General features: G+C 42.2%; 1 long non-coding RNA gene across 1 annotated transcript; it reads right to left on the reverse strand.

Moving 5' to 3' along the window:
• On the reverse strand, positions 1 to 14218 carry LOC135291088 (uncharacterized). Its single transcript, XR_010353953.1, has 5 exons — positions 14018 to 14218; positions 13740 to 13936; positions 9111 to 9173; positions 8151 to 8284; positions 1 to 3861 (listed from the first exon to the last, which is right to left on the reverse strand). It is a non-coding gene; the product is annotated as an uncharacterized LOC135291088 (long non-coding RNA).
• Positions 14219 to 17725: the final 3507 nt, after the last annotated feature.

Raw genomic sequence — 17725 nt, forward strand, 5'->3', positions numbered from 1 at the left:
AAAAAATATGTGATAAAGAGGGAGGCAGAATTTTGAAAACTTTCCCCCCCCCCCAGTTCAAATAAAGAGGCAAACACCCAAAATGGAAATTCATATGTGCGCCCAAAAGTCATCAGGTAGCAATAAACGTGTTCCTTTCTAATCACTGACACTGAAATGCACATTGAAAATGGACTGTAATAAAATTATTAATATCTCTTCTAAAACTTTGTGATAGGACACTTCTTGCCAGCTCTTCAGAATAGTTTTCACTGAGTATTAAATTCATAAGAGGAAATTACATTTTATTGAAGAACGTGATGAGAATGACAAGACTCTAGTCTCTTCCATATGTGTCATTGGAAATTATAAGTTTTTTTATTTGGTTTGGGGTTTTTTTGTTTGTTTGTTTTGTTTAGGTTTTTGTTGTTTTGTAATTATCTCCTTTTCTATTCTCACATTTCAGTGCCTGAAGCACAAAGCACCCAACAGAGCAGAGCTCAGCACCTGCACCTTGCTCACCCCTGGCACTTCCACGCTGAAATTCCTGGGCAGGGATGGAAGGAGCTGTGCAGCTCTGGAAGTCTCCAGTGCTTCAGCTCCTCTCCTCCTTTGTTCCAGCAGACCCATTGTGAGCTTTGGGCACTCAGCTTCCCAGCACATTGTGTCTGGCTGCATCTGCACAAATCCCATCTCTCCCAAATATGAGAGGCAAAATGATGGTTTCAGGCTTTGTGGGGAAGTGGAATGTGACCCATTAAAGCCTAATCAAGGATCCTGTGGGAGAGATTTGTGTCTGTTGCTTGATTTCACAAAATTGTTTCAAATCTGTGAAGGGAGGAGGATGCAACGTGGCCAGATCCTCTTGGACTCAGTGTCTGACATCCACGGGGACTTCTAGACCAAGAGAGGAGAAGTGCTGGAGTTGATGCAGGTGTGTCAGTCAGGAAATACAGGTAAGTTGCACGTTAATACCTAAAAAGGCACAGCAGAAGCTTCACTTCCTTTCTGGCCTGAGGAAAAGGGAAAGTTCAGCAGGGATTTCACGGGTCATTTCACACAATCAATCAAACTTTCAGATAAACTCCCTCTGAAACCCAAAACCCTGTGAGTTTGCTCAGTGAGGACAGCTCTCAGAGCCCAGGCAGTGGGACAGCTCTTCCTCATTTCCCATTCACTGATGAATGTAAGAGCACCCAGCCAAGAGAAGCCTCCCAAACCTGGCCAAGCTCGCTGTGTGTCCTCAGCCTGCACTGAGTCCTGCCCCTGAGCAGACAGGAGAAGGAAATTCAGAGGTTTTTGGAACCCTGGGTGCTGAGAATTTCAGATTTCTGTGCTGCAGGCACTGACCCCCAGGAGAACTCTGCATTGACCTGAGGCTGTGGAGAAGGGTTCCAAAATGGAATGATAGAGCTGGGATTGTGGGTGTGGAGTTTGGATAGAAGTGTGTGATCTCACAGGGTGGGAAAATTAGAGTTTAAGGGTTTAGAATATAGTATTATACATAAAGAGAGAAGGAGGTTTTAAGGCAAAGGCTGGTCCTTCTTCTTCACCTTCTTCTTCACCATCTTCTTCACTTCCTTCTTCTCCATGGGTTTGGTTGGTTTTGTGTAATTGGATAAAAAGTCCCCATTGTGGGCCGTGGGTGGTTGGTTATTAGGTTAAAAGTGAAAATAATTTAGTATAATTTCTTAATTGGGCACTTTATCCTTCAAAGGCCTTGTAGAGAGAGAGAGAGGGCTCCATTTTTAGTTTGTTGGAGTGAAGTGCTGTAGAACTCACGATTTGTAAGACTGTAATGTAGATAAGAAATAATAAACACCTGGTCTGAACACCAAATATTGTCTCTGTGCATTTAATCCCAACCCTGACCAAGGCAGAAAAAGAAGATAAAACTCGACAGGAGGTGACCTTATCCTTCACTAGAGCTCCTGAAAGGTGGCTGTGCTCAGCTGGGTGGGGCTCTTTCTCCAGGCAGCACCGACAGAACCAGAGAACACCAAGGGAAATACAGGCTGGATATTAGGAGAAGTTTTATACAGAAAGGTGATAAAGTTCTGGAATGGCTGCCTGGGGAGGTGGTGCAGTCACCATCCCTGGGTGTGTTTAACAAAGCCTGGATGTGGCACTGGGTGCCAGGGTTGAGTTCAGGTGGTGGGGCTGGGCCGGACTCCATGATCTTTGAGTTCTCTTCCAACCTGGTCATTCTGTTCTGGACTAGACTGAATCCAGATCTGGGCTCAGCTGCAGCTTCCCCTCCTCTCATCCCCTCTGCACTCAGGTCTGGCTGCTCCTGCTGAGATGGACACAACACACACACACACTTGTGCAGAGACACAGCAGCTTCTTCTTTATTACAAGGTGTCCTCCAGTTTTTATACCTTTAACAAAGCGTGATCTTAAGTCACTAGTTACATCAAAGCAGCTCATTAAATTAATTGGAGAAAGCACTAGCTCATGGTATTTTATTGGTACTAAGCAATTAGCATCAATAATTAATTGCCAAGAGTTTGCAACAAATTATTTAGGCCTGCATGCTGCTCACTATGGCACATATCCTCTACCTGCAAATGTTCCCTACATGTCTATTTTATAATTTTCCATGCTAATGGCTTTGTTTTCTTTCTTGCTATGGATAAACTCAATATTTTATCAAATTCTTCTTCAGCTAACTCAGTTGTTTGTCCAGCTGCTAAGTTTATTTTGATTCCTCCTAAACACATGGCATGCCTGAGCCTGAAGTGACAGCTCTAAATCAGAGGGCAGTCACCCACCTGGAGCTGCAGGACCTGGATTTAATGTTCACCAGGAGATTCCCCTGTTGGGAACCTGCACCAAAACCTGGGGTGCCCAAGGGTGAGAGCATCCCCCACTCTGCCCCTGCTGCACTGCTGAGGGTGATGCCAAAATGCAATTTATTTTTTTTTTATGTAGGTGTATCTTGGTCTCTTTGAAGGCACAAATAAATACTGGTCATGGTGTCTCCATTCAAAAATTCTCACTCCTTATTTCCCTCCTTTCCTTCCTTTCCCTCCAATGATTTATGTAAAGAGACAGAAAATATCACTTGAGTTCTCTCTGTTGTTTCTTGGCTTTTTTGTCCCATCAGCTTAAATTGTCTTGAGCAATACCTCCTGTGAATGATTATTTTCAGCCTATTCTACCTCATTAGGAAGCTGTTTTTTCCCTGACAAACATCCCAAACCCTCCATTTCTTATTTCCACCCCATTATGCACACTTATCCCCTTACACAAGAAACTTTTTGTTCCCCAACTGTATTTCAAATCCCTGTGTTTGAGATACCAGTTTCATACAGAATATTGCATACTCAATTAGCTCTTTTTCTTTTTCCCCTTCTTCTGTAAAAAAATAACAAAACCACAGCTTGACTCTGGTTGTATTACAGGAATATAAAAATGCCTCACCTATAACAAAGCAAAAGGCCTGCAGCAGTAACTGCAAACAGAATCAAGGTGAAAATAAGAACTTTTTGCAGTTTGCAGGCACATAAATTGTGCAAGTAATTGACTTAGAAACTACTTGCAGACTGGTTTAATTCAGTTACTGATTTATTCCAAGTAAGCAGCAATTTCTGAGGGCTGCAGCATTGTTACTCTGTCAAATTTCACTCACAGCAGCATTTGCATAAGAAAAAAAAATAAGTTACTTCACCTCTGCTGGTGGCACAAATTCAATCAACAAACCCCAGTATTCCCTACACAAAACATACCTCAAGCAGGAAGTTTTCCTCACCTGATCTGTCCACACAGTTTTCAGTCTGGACTCCCTTAAACACCTTCTGTTTGTGTCTCAGTTCCTCACTCACCTGTGACAGAAGGCATCACTAAAACGTCTCAAAGTGGCAACTTTGATTCTGCTACCTGTGAGAGCAAAATATCAATTTATCAACCAAATTCACAAGCCAGAATTTATGAACCAGGCGCTAAGCCTGAGTGATTATCTGTATTATGATCTGTAAATGCATTGTCAGAAGGGTGATTCCCATTATTTTATAACCCTAATTTCTAAATCTGACCCCAGCTCTTAATCTCAGCTCTTCAAATGTGCCCTTTTAAAATTAACTGTTACAGAAAACAGCTGACAAACAGGTGTCAGCAAAAGAACTCCAGAAAAATTGTCATACACTCTCTGTCACCTTAAGTAAATAATAGACAAAGAAACTTATTCATCTGTTCTGATATCATTATTTAGTGCTCATCATTATTTTTTTTTTCATTAGCATTAATCAAGATTATTTTTCATTTTCTTTAAAACAGTTCACCTAAACCTCAGGAGCAGGGAGCTTCCTGTCAGAGCTGCTTTTGGAAAGAATGAAACCACTTGAAGCTTTGGAGCCTTGACTCATTCACAGGTTCAGTACAACACAATTTCACACTGATTCTTTTTTTCCCCCTCCATGGTCAAGCAAACTTACACTGATGTCACTTGTAATACCTCACCAGCTGACTAAAGACACAGTGTCCTAAGATTTGTAAATATTTTCAGCTGTGTCAGACAAGTGATTTTTTTTTTTTTTTTTAATTTATTTTTTTTTTAGAGCAAGTGGAAAACACCCAGTGCTGCCCATCACTGAGGTTCTTTCAGGGCAAAACCTAGGCAGGGGAGAAAGGAGACCTGATACCCTGTCCTCATGATTTACTAGTGTGAGAGAGCTCAAAACACTTCATCTCCAAAACACCACCTGTCTGCCTCCATCCTTCCTTGCTTTTCAAAGCCTTCTGCAGCCTGCCAGCTCTCCAGCCAGCAAAGTCAACACAATACTTATGAAATTTAAGGCAAAAAACTATTTAAAGTTGTTTGGTTTGGGGGTTTGGGGATATTTTTGGGGGTTTTTTGTTGTTTTTTTTTTTTTTTTTGGGGGGGGGGTTTGTTGCTTTTTGGGTTTTTTGTGTTTTTGTTTTGTTTTGTTTGTGTGGTTGGTGTTGGGGTTTTTTTTTGTTGGGATTTTTTTTGCTTTTGTTTGTTTTGGTTTTTTGTGGGTTTTCCTTTTGGTTTTGGTAGGGGGTTTTTGGGTTTTGGGTGTGGTTTTTGGGTTTTTGTTGTTGCTGTTTTGGGCTTTTTTGTGGTGGTGGTGGAGGTTTTTTTTCGGTTTTTGGTGCTTTTTTTTTGTTCTGTTTTGGTTTGGTTTGGGTTTTTTTCGGGTTTTTTTTTTTTGGTGGTTTGTTTTGTTGGGGTTTTTTTTTAGTGGTGGTGGGGTTTCTTTGGGGTTTTTATTTTTCTTTTTCCAGTGGCCTTTTCTTCTTGCATGTGGCTTCAGCAAGGACAGCTCTGGGTGCTGGGTGGATTAATCACAGATGGAACAGCAGCGAGCGCTCCCAGAGAACCACAACCTCACTCTCCTCCTTTCCTCCCAGCTTCACCCTCCTCTGCAAACCAAGCAAGAAACAAACCATATCCCCTCTGCCTTTTGTTATCAGTGCTGTGGATAATCCCCCCCTGGTAACAATCCATGTGGGCAATAATCAATCAAAGGCAGGGGATTAACAGCGCCGAGGAAACGCGCCGTGACAAAACACTTTTCCTTGCACCCTTGCTCCTGGTCAGAAAATTGTCAGGACAGGCACCTTCTCGGGCTAATTGCTGACAAATGTGAGGTGGACAGCCTGTTATCACAACCAGCTCCCTTCCCTTTCCAAGGGGAGGGATGCAATTAAAGCCTGGAGCGCGACACAGAACGCGACATCCGTTTATTGTTCTTGTTGGGCACAAATGGAGCTTCATCTCCTTTTGTACAGCAGATGCTCTTATGGAACACTCATATCTGGGGAAGAGAGGCAGGCCTGGGAAATTCTGGGTGAGGAAGGGAAAGAAATGGCTCGTTTTGTTGGCGAGGTGGCAGGGTCTGTGTCAGAACCTGGCTGTGGCAGAAGGTGTGGGGTGAGTCCGGGTTCCTGGGGCTTGGAGACACAACAACCCACAGCCAGGAGTATTTCCCTCCACAAATTGCTGGAAGAGCTGTGCTGTGCTTGTTGAAAAACATCTGAAGAGACAGAAAACACCATATTGAGTGCAGTGGACTGAGCAGTCCACTCAGTCTCTCACAGCAAATTTTCTTCAGCGGGCATTGCCCAGTGGTGTAAGGTGAATTCTCCTAATTAGTGATGATGAGCCAAAGGTGAAATCCTGATGTTAACTGCTTGAACAAAGAACAGAAAATAAGGATATTTTTCCTGCAATCCAGCTGTTCCTGTGGCTGGCAGCCCTGATTTGTCACTGTTTTGAGCCCTGTGCCCTCACAGGGTCTCAGCCCTTGCCCCACCACCCCTGGGTTGCGTCCAAACCCATCCAGGATGTCACACAGATGGACAAGAACTCATAGTCTTGCACATATTTTGGGCTGGAACTGGATGATCTTGAAGGTCCCTCCCAACCCAAAGCCTTCTGTGACTCTGTGTCTCCTGTGCACAAGCCACCAGGCTATGAAGAACAGTGGAAAGTGGGATTTAGCACTTTTTAGCTCTTTTAACAACAATTAAATCAAGCAGTTGCTTACATCTCTGAACTGCTCCATCAGGAATTATATATATTTTAATTTATATAATATATATATAATATATATATTTATGTAGTATATATATATAATTTATATATATAGAATTTATTTTATATTTTTATATATATAATTTATATATTATATCAATTATACTCTTAGTTCACATAGCCTCACTCATCTCTGCACCTAATTTCATCTATTAGTAATCAAACATTTTGAAACCTGGTAAATTTTCCTTTTTTCCATAATTTCCACTTTGTGGTAACAAGAAGTGGCCAAATATTATTGAGCAGACCCATGGCAAAGAAAATACAAATTTTGTAATGCCTTTTGCAGACTGATTTTTGTTGGGTTTTTTTTTTTGTCTTGGTTTGGTTTTGTTGGATTTTTCTTTGTTTTGTTTTGTTTGGGGTTTTTGTTTTGTTTTGTTGGTTTTTTTTTTTTTTCTTTCTCTGCCTCCTGCCTTTCCTCCTCCACTCCCAGCATGGAGGAGCCCTCAGCAAAGCAGAAGGATGGGTTCATCTTCTCTAAGTCTGGCAACCCATTACGACCCTTCTGGGTCAATTTATTAAAATAATGCAATATACTTAGTATCTGAATGTACTTTTTAATATGCATATTCTCATTAAACAAAAGAAAATGCTACCTTATGCCTGTAGTTTACATCAAACTAGCAAATTTATGTTTGGAAAGAGAAGGGCATTTAAAATTTAACCCTCATTTGGGTCAAGATTGGGAGAAATCTCCTATTTTATAGCAAGTTATGGAAGACCCTTACAGCAAAAGGCTGCAATTAAAATCCTTATAACTGTGTGACTGATGGAGCCCCGAGCACAGACTCCCAAAATTAATTTAAAACATTTCTAAGGCAAAGAGGGGATGTCCCCAAGAGATGTTTTTGAGTTCCCATGCCCTCTGAACACAACCATGATGCAGGGCTCGTGGTGGAAGATCCCAGGCAAGGACAGCAGCCTCATGCAGCTCTTGCACCAAGTCAGGTCATGTATTTTCACTGATCAACCTCAAAAACACAGCAGAAAATCAGAGGGGTCTCTGGGAGAGACTTTTCTGCCTGTTCCAGTCCGAAGACCTGGGATGAACAATTCAGTTCTATTTGTTTCTCTTTCTGAGAGTGATTGTGGCAGAGGGGAGCACTAAACAAACAGGGGGGGGAAAATGTAGATTGTAGTACAAACATCCTGCCCCATCCCTGGGAGTGTCCAAGGCTGGCTTGGACAGGGTTGGAGCATCCTGGTCTAGTACAAGGTGTCCCTTGCACCAGGATGGAATGGGGTGAGTTTGAATGTTTCTCCCATTCCATGCCTGTGACCTTCACTAGGAAGAAATTAACCATTATAATACCTCTGCTTCCTCCAGCTATCTGTGATTCCAGCTGGAAAATTGTCTCTGGTTTGCCTTAAGCACCCCGAGTGAAGACAAATCCACCATCTCTTGTCCCAACTGTTTCAGTTGATTCAGTATTTTTTTTTCTTTTGACTCCCCCAAGAAATGCTCAACCCCTGGTTTAGGAGAAGCCTAATATGCTCTAGGGTTTTGCACAGCTAAGCATCTATATTGCACAGAGAATTTGCTTTTTTTGGGGAATTTCATAAAGCCCCACATCTTAGAGCACCAATCAGTCACTGGAGAAATTACCTGCAGGTTTGGGCTTGTAATGAATTTTTCCTTCCTTTGTGTGTGAAAATCCATGGTGGGAGTTGCCATCTCTCTCATGTCCTGGGCTCCTTTACATGTACATATTTCCTACAGCAGAACAGTTTTTCTTCCTTCTGTGGAGGTGCAGCAGGCTGTGGTGCCCAGCTCGTGGAAGCAGAAAACAGCTGGACCCAAACACCACAGCTGCACCTGCAGATGTGGATTAAACCTGCAGCAAAACATTCCCCTTTTCTAAATGCAAATGGTTTTAGAGCTTTCATTTCTGGAGAGCCTTTCCTTATTCACCTCAGGAGGTTTTGTAGAGTCACAAGATAATTTACACCCTGAATTTAAGAAGAGAAAATCAGAATCTCTCAGGTCGGTGTTTTTTGGTTTCTTTCTTCCACTATTTTTTGCAACAGGGAATTTTGTACCAATTCATGGATCACCTGACCCTGCCAGTGCCAGACAGGAATTGCTGTGCTGGAAGAGAAAAGGCCTTATCTCACCCAGAAACACCTCCCTCCCTGTGGGCACAGCCAGCAGTGGTTCATCCTGGTGCTCACAGATCACTGTGTATTTGGCAGGTGGGGTTCCTCTCCTGCAGGCTGAGCTCCCAGCAAAGCATGGTTTGTGGTGATTAATACTGTGAATTAGGATTTTTCCCTTCCTTCTCCCTCACCCTTGTCCAAGGTTTTCATAAATGGCAATCCTTTGGTCAAGCACATCCTCACCTGCTCACGCTCAGGTGCTGATATCTCTTTCCTGGGACCCAAAATTTAAAATACTGTATTTTATTTTAGAGATAGGTGGTTAAAGTAACGCTGCAAACTCCTTGGATGGTGCTGTTTTCAATATAAGGATAAAATTTCTTCCAGCCTTCATGTATTTTTGACAAAGACAATACTCCTGTTCCCACCTCCTGCTGCCAGCCTGTAGTTCCAGCTGTCCCAGACTAACCTGTTTTCTCACGTGCCATGCTCTTCACAAAACAGGCAGAGATGTCCCTCCATACATCTTTTTCTTTGGAAAAGAAAAAAAGTGAAAAGCTTATTTGCTTCTTTACGGGCAAAGGCTTCGGAAGCAAAATAATCTGAACCAAGCTTTGGAAGGTTATTAAAAAAATAAAACAAACAAACAATCAAGCAAAGCTCGCTGCAGATGGCTGGGAGCAGCACCTCATTTTTCATTATGGGGGGGGGGTGGCTGGTGACTTTATTTTTCTTGGCCCTGAGAAAGACCAAGCATTCCTGGAGTAAATATCCAGCCATGCAAGAGGAGAACATGCATCAGTGGCTTCTCATCAGACACATGCTGGCTGCTCCCAGGCTGAATTTCAGGGGGGTGGGCAGGGGAAGGGCTAGCAGAGTTCATGGGAACCTCTCCAGCCCCTGCCATTCCCAAAGCAGTGCCTGCAAAATGTTTTCAGCAAGGTAATTGCTTGGGAGCTGCTGCCTCATCTGGTACCCTGTCCCCAAAAAAATCCAAGAGAGGCGTCCACTTCTCCAGGCCACCCCCATGGAGAAAGTTTATCCCCAGCTCCTGCTGGCCAGGGATGGGTCCAAGTTTTTGGGGATTCTCTCTGGGAGGACACAAAGCCACCACGGGCAGAGCTGGGGAGGGCAGGGTGTGACTTTAAACCAATATTTGACGGAGTGGCTGCAAATCAGGCACTGGGAGCACACGCTGCAGCCCCCAAACCAGAGAGCTGTGACATGGCATCACAGCTGGCCAAGAGGAACTCTCCTCTGGTGGGGAGAAATGCCTCTCCTGGCTGGTTTTGTGGGTGCAATCCTCCTGTTGTTCATTGTCTGAGCTGCCTCTCCCGTCTGTGGTGCGAGATCCAGACTCCCCTTCCTTGTGCAGAACGTGTAAAACAAATGAAGAAAACAAAATTACCCACACCAGACGCTTCCCTAAAACTCTGAATATGTACAAAGATGTTATTATGTTATTCTTGAGTGGGGTGAAAGCGTTTTATCTGGTTATTCCAAGTTAATGGTCGTTTTTTCTTGAAAAGAAGCATCTGGATCGCCCAGGCACCTCTGCAAAAATCAGCCTCAGTTTAGATGTGGTTGTAAAAATCGAATTCAAGCGCTTGGCAGTCCTTTCTTCCTGGAATCCCAAGAAAAATCTTATCTGAGTGTGAGGGCAGGAGTCAGAAGGCAGTAACAGAGCAACTGAACATTTACAGCTGAATTTTGCAAAGTAGGGAGACGTCAATGATCTCCTCCACAATTTTCAGGGTCAGATACAAAATATCTACCAAAATATTTTTTTTTCCCTAACCATTAGAAAGTTTAGCCCGACAAAGCAGTTGTTTTGCACAGGTTCTCTGTTTAATTTCTTGGCTTTGTGCTCAGGAAGACATGAGACAAAGACAGCTTTTAGTGTGGATGACAGCACAGGAGATCCTAATTACACCTGGGGAAAAACAATTCCTGTCTCTTGATGAACAGCTTTTTTTAAAAGAGAAAGAAAATGTGGTTAGGCTGAAAAGATAGGTCCTCAGGCATTTTTTGGTTTTTTAAGGATCACTCAGAAAATGTTACACTTTGAGACAAGCCACCTCTTTAATTTAGCTCAGAAGATCTTTTCATCTTCTCCCCTTACTTCATTTGAAAAAAATAAAAAATAAAAAAAAAGTAAAAAAAAAAAAAGAAAAAACAAATATTTTCTTTTTAAAGGACAATATGGTTTGACAATTTTTAAATTTTTTTTTCATATATTTCAAATTTTTTTTTTTAAATTCCTTTTCTTAGCTAAATTATCAACTGGATTTGCCTGTAAGTCCATCCTGTGGAAACCATCTTTTGACACTTGTATGACTACATGGTTCTATTCCCATGAGTAGAAGGACCAGAGATTCCCCAATAAAACCTTGAAGTATGGCTAAGCCTGGTGATTAATTAACAGCATTCACTTTAATTGATCTAGACCTGTTGGAACCCTGGCTGCTGAGAATTTTAAACTTTCTGTGCTGACAGGCACAGACCCACAAGAGAACACTGCATTGACCTCAGGCTGTGGAGAGGGCTTCCAAAATTGATTAATAGCACTGGGATTAGGGGTGTGGAGTTGGTTAGAAGTGTGTGACCTCACAGGGTGGAAAAACTTAGATTTGGGTTTTAGAATATAGAAATAAATGAAGCAAGATGGAGGTTTTAGAGAGGAGGCAGGTTGTTCTTCTTCACCTTCTTCTTCCTTCTTCATGGGTTTGGGTGATGCTTTGTAATTGGACAGAAAAGTCCACATTGCAAGCTTTGAGTGATCAGTTATTAAGTTAAAAAGAAAAATAATTTAGGTGTCATTTCTGAATTGGATAGTTTAGCCTTAAGAGACCTTGTAACAAGAGATATTTGGCCATTTTGTGCCTTACTAATAAAAGACTGCAGAACTCACTGCTGTGAGGCTGTAACACTGATAAGAAACAATAAAAACCTGAGTCTGAACATGAACTATCATCTCAAATACCTTCAGTCCCAACCCCAACAGAAGTAAAAAAAAAAAAAAAGAATCAAAGTGCCCCATGTGAGGGTATGAATAAAAATCCATGATTGCAGGAGGTGGGCAAAGAGCTGAATCACAAACAACCCTTTTTTAATTTCAATCCATATCAGCAGCTGGATGTCTGCTTTCAGAGCTGGGTGGGTGAAGCACAGAGCACTCGTGGGCTGAGACAAAGACAAGGCAGAAGCCGTGCACACAGGCAAGGCAAGAGCAGAATTCATCCCCTGCCTCCCCTCCAGCAGCTCCCAGAGGGCAGGGCCCTCACCTGTGACAGTGAGCTGAGGACAAACACCCCCCCTGCCAACACCCCCTTGCTCCCTGTGCCCTCCTCCTGCCACCCTGAGCACGGGGCCAAAGGGGCTGGGACATCCCTGGGGTCCCTTGGGGTCACCTGTCCTGGCCCTGTCCCCTCCAGCCTCCCACAGGAGGGGCAGGACAAGGCTTTGCAGGCTCTGGGTGAGCCCAGCAATGACAGAAACATCTCTGGATTATCAACCCACGCTCAGTACAAACCCAAACACTGCCCCACAGCAGCCACCGGGGAGGAGGAGGAACTCTACCCAGCCAAAACCAGCACAACCCCAAAAACAGCTGCAGTGAGCTCCCAGCACCACAAACCTGGCTCTCACTCTCCAAGGTTTTACCAGGAAGGATCTCTTCCACGAGAAGTCACACTTTCAGGTAGTGAAAGTTGTTATTTTTCCTTTAAATGAGCAGAAACATAACAATTCCCCAGCACGGCAGACAGGAGAGGAAAATAATGTAGGGGTGTGTGTATTCTGCTCCAGGGTCCCAAAGATCACAATTATATTGGACCTTCAGCTGAGAGGTTTGCAATCCTGCCCCAGAAGTTCCTTTATTAGTAATTATATTTCCCCTGATCTGCATTCAGCACCGTTTGAAAGGAAAGATACCACAACCAAGGCAGGGCACAGCCCAAGAACTTCTGTTGTTGGCATCTTTTTTGTCTTTTCCTACAGTAGCTCCTGTTACCTGCCCAAGGAGCCAAACCAACCACATTATAAAGAAGATGGGTGTTAAGATGACAGGAGGAAAACCTCACCTAAGGGACAGAGAAAAGGACACAGAGCATGACCAGGAGAAGGAAGCAAAGGGGAGGACCTAAGACTGAAATGGCACCAGCAGCAGGAGACACATAACAACACTGACAATGTAACATCAGTAGTAATAAAATAAAAATTAGTGCTGCATCCCCATTTCCCTTTCCCCACAATATAACTTTTCTTCTGGCTTGGCGTTTAAAAGCTGTGATGTTTTGTTAGTAATCAGGAGAATGGTGAGAACTTACAACAAACCTGTTTGGCGAGAAAGCCCCCTTGAAAAAAAAATTGAAAACAAAGCAAATTCCCAAGACGGGAGAGAAGAAGAGAAGAAGAATAATAAAAGTCAACTGAGAAGTCTCTAAGGGAAAAAAAAAAAAAAAAAAAAAAAAGGAAGACTTCATTATGCACTAGTTTCTTTTCCTAGCATTTTTCTTGACTTGGCACAGCTGGAAAATAGAAAGCTGGCTGCCAGAATATCAAATGTCCCTGGTGTGGGCTCAGAGCTCGTAAAGTTGTGTGTGTGCCTTTCCCTCCCTCCTCGTCTGATTGCACAGGAAGATGAAGTGAAGGACCCAGCGAGATAAATACTGGCAGCTGTCTGGAAGCTCACTGCAGTGGGCAGGGTCCCTTGCAAGGAGCCACAAGGGGCTTTTTCAGCTTTCTTTTGGCCGGGGAAGCGGCGATTTTTGGAAAGTGGGTCTTTCCAGAGGACACTGCTGTCAAGTCCCCTGGCCCGCTTGCCGCTCCTCAGTGATGAATTGCCATTCTGTGGACATGCCTCTGCTGAGGGATGTGCCACAGAGTTAAAAGCTGTTTTGTTTCGTGAAGGAGTGGGCTCCTCTTTGCAAACAATGAGCTTTCTGTACAGCCAGTCCTATGGCAGGACTGGAAAAGGATGTGGAGTTTAGCACAGAAATAGGCCCCAGGCTCTGTGGCACAATTCACCCATGAAAATGCTGACCTTTTCCATTCAAATATTACACAGAATTTATATATTTAAATCGGGATTACATACCGTTTTTGAAAGAAGCTGGAGTTCTCTACATGATAAATTTTTCAGATTTCTAGTCACTGGGACCAGGAACAGTATTTTTTCTGCCCAATTAGTGTATATTTCTTCAAAGAGATCCTCCCCAGACTTCATTTCATTTGGCTTACAATCTTGCGTGAGTTCACTTCCTTTATGGCAAGGAATATTTCAGACTGTTTCAACTAAAATAAAAATAAGAAATATTGTGATTTATCTTGAGACTTGCAAAGATGATCACATATCCCTGTGACACCATGACATACATAAAAATACAGTTTCCAGCTAAAACCAAGTAATTTAGCCCTGACCATATCAATGTGGGTCTCAATGTGATAAGAATGGTGCAGGGATTTGAAAAATGGATGTGGAGAGTGCTGTGGTTTTTGTCAGGCAGGTTTTGGGGTGGGATGGGATAATGGGATGGAATAATGGGATGGAATAATGGGATGGAAGAATGGAATGGAATGGAATGGAATGGAATGGAATGGAATGGAATGGAATAGAATAGAATAGAATAGAATAGAATAGAATAGAATAGAATAGAATAGAATAGAATAGAATAGAATAGAATAGAATAGAATAGAATAGAATAGAATAGAATAGGTTGGAAGTGACCCTAAATCTCCTCTTGCCACCTTCCATTAGACCACACGGATTCTGCTGCTGGGAACAAGGAGGGAACACCATCTGGAACTGTGGAGAGGCAGCTTCAGACACAAAAGAGGGGGGTTTTTTAAAGGTATATTTCATATATATGGCAAGGTTACATCACACACTGCTTTAGGCACAAGATGAGTCAGGTTTGGGTAAATTAAGGGATAGCTCAGCACCCAAAATGCTCTTGGAGGCACAGACAGAGGCTCCTGCTCCCTCTGCTGACAATTTTATAGCCTTTGGCTCCCACTGGCTTGAGCAGTTGCGAGTGCACCGTTGGTAAACACTCCAAACCATAGGAAAGGCTGGTCAAAGTCCTCTTCCCCACAATTAAAAACTCCTTTGGTGAGTACATTTGTTCTTGAAGTCCTTTACAGAAGGCTTTCCCACCATTATTTGTGACTCCTCGTTATCCTCTGTCATGTGAATGTTTTATTGTAGGAACGTGGGCTTGCCCCATTTTGCATAGCACCTCCCACCAACACTTGGCTTAGGATGATTATTTTGCTCATATTTTCCTTTCATGTTTCTCAGCCATGCCTGGCTTGTTTCCACTTGAGCTCTGGGAACAATGGTGGAACTGAAATGTGCAGAAGCCTACTGGAATAGGCAATCTGCTGACAGAATGAGATGTGATTAAAAAGCAGTTTCGAGAGTTTCAATAATCCATTATTCTAAAGCTTCACAATAACACAAATGGGACACAGCACAAATTGGCTGAAAAAGATGAGTGGAAAGATCAGCTGGATTGCTTTTGGATCCCTGCAGATGGATCAGAGCCTCACCTGTTTACATTCTGCAGGAGAACATGGACCAAACACTTGGAAATGTGGAGTTTAGGAGTTTAGCAGTTCTTCCCTGGCTCTCAGAGGAATTCCCAAGGAATGCCATGTGCATGGACAGATAGAACACAGTGAATGTGCTTTAACTAGTGGGTATGATGCCCTTAGGTTATAACAGACAATATTTGCAGGGAATGGCCAATAAGATAGCTGAGGTAGCCAGCTAAATTACATACCCAAGATCTTTGTTCTTTTTTCCTGACTGAAAGTGATTTTATTTACTTTTTCACAATTAATAGCTTTTTACACAAACCTGATGCAGATGTAAATTCTTCTCAGGCAACAAAAGACCTTGCCAGAGGAAGAGATGGACAGGCTGGGTTGTCTGTTGTTCTGGCTGTTCTCTTCATCAACAGCATGATGAGAAGAGAAGAGAAGAGAAGAGAAGAGGAAGAGGAGAAGAGAAGAGAAGAGAAGAGAAGAGAAGAGAAGAGAAGAGAAGAGAAGAGAAGAGAAGAGAAGAGAAGAGAAGAGAAGAGAAGAGAAGAGAAGAGAAGAGAAGAGAAGAGAAGAGAAGAGAAGAGAAGAGAAGAGAAGAGAAGAGAAGAGAAGAGAAGAGAAGAGAAGAGAAGAGAAGAGAAGAGAAGAGAAGAGAAGAGAAGAAGAAAGGGAGAAAGAAAGAAAGAAAGAAAGAAAGAAAGAAAGAAAGAAAGAAAGAAAGAAAGAAAGAAAGAAAGAAAGAAAGAAAGAAAGAAAGAAAGAAAGAAAGAAAGAAAGAAACCAAAACACCACAGCCAAACAAACAATAAACTGCAGGGAGAGGAGTTGTCCAACAGTAAATGAAGTCAGCGTTGATGTGTCTAAATGTGTGATACCAGCAGTGACATACAACAGCCTTTGCCTCTGCCCAGAAACACCACAGAGAGACAAAATAATAATAATAATAATAATGATAATGAATTTGTAATTTCTCAGACTCACACTAGAAATGGAGGGGCCTGCAAAGAGTGCCAGAGAAGAGACAAAGGGACTTGGGCTGCCACAGGGGCCCATCCCTGGGTTTTGTTTGGTTTTGAGTCCTTGGTAGGAGCCTTTACACTGTGGGATGGTGGCTGAAGAGGTTTGGGTGCTGAGGTCTCGAGTTCCCAGGCAAGAACCATCTCTCACTGTGAGTGAAACATTGGTGCCTGGAAGCAAAAGGGATTTTTGGTGATGCCTTAGGATTTCAGCTTTTATACTTTTCATAACTTTGTGATCCTGCAGTTCTTTAGTGCATAACTCCAAACTCCACATTCAGTGTCAGCTGCTGCTGTCCCATTTTGGGCAGACACAACAATTCCTCTCCAGGCCTGGCAGTCAGGGACACCTCACTGCCCCAGGGCCCAGAAATGGAAACAAAACTGAGTTGGGGAGAGAAATTGGGGTTAAATTACTTCATTACCTGAAGCTGTAATTGGAACATTAACCCCCAATACGCAAATTTACCAAAACAATAAAAGTGTGAAAACCCGTGACCTATTGACCATTTTTTGGTGTAGCCCTTGGTGAGGCTCTGTCTATCCAAAATGTACCTGAATGTCCTTCAATAAATATAATGACTTTTTATTCCCTTCATTTTGTCTGCTCTCTGTTTTTAGGTAGCCCCAAAAAAGGCATCACTGACTGGATTTAATGAGCCAAAACTCACCCCAAAGGGTTTCCAAGCACAGTTGTGTTCTCGCCTCAGGTAATAAGGGAATCAATAAAAACTCACCCATTTTGCCAGAAGTGCCTCCCAGTCCTGTGGCCCTTTTAATCTTAAATTCTTAAAATCTAAAAAAAAAAACCAGAATCTCTACAAAACCAGTGAAAATTAAAACTTTAGACAGGATTTCTTCTGATATTCTGTGTGTAACATTTTGAGAAGCAGAGGCACGTCCAGGCACAATCCTAAAACACTGAGGCAATAGCTAAGAATTAAAAAGATGCTACAATTTTATTATGGTGAAGATGATTATTGTTGATTTTTCTGACCAGGAATAACAACACACCAAAAAGCCAAACCTTAGGAAAAATATTGCCCATGGCAGAACACATGGAAGGGAAGGTTTGTATTTACTATTTTTAATGAAAAAGATTAAAGGTATTTAATTTTTTCCAGCACAAGTTATCCTTCGGCTGCAAAACTTTCTTTTTTTGAAAATGCTTTCACGTTTCCTCCAAAATTTAAGTTATAAATTGTGATTCAATATTAAAAATGGCATTCTAATCCCTTTTAATTTCCACACATATTTTTGGCTTAAAATTATGGCCAAAATTATTAATGCTTTCTTGCAGTAGGTCATTATAAAGAGAGCTTAACTTTTTATTTTAAAAAATTTGAACTCTGAGAACAGCATTATTTTAATGAAAGAACATTTTTTTATTGAAGAATGAAGGCAGGTGTCTCCAGCACACTAAGGTTTTTTTATTTTAATAACACTAACTTCTTTTTAACAGTGAAAGTGTGCCTTGGGAAGATTAAATCTGAATTTTCTCCAAGATAATTGCATTTCT

The sequence above is a fragment of the Passer domesticus genome, chromosome Z (assembly GCF_036417665.1).
Source record: "Passer domesticus isolate bPasDom1 chromosome Z, bPasDom1.hap1, whole genome shotgun sequence".
NCBI classification, from domain to species: domain Eukaryota; kingdom Metazoa; phylum Chordata; class Aves; order Passeriformes; family Passeridae; genus Passer; species Passer domesticus.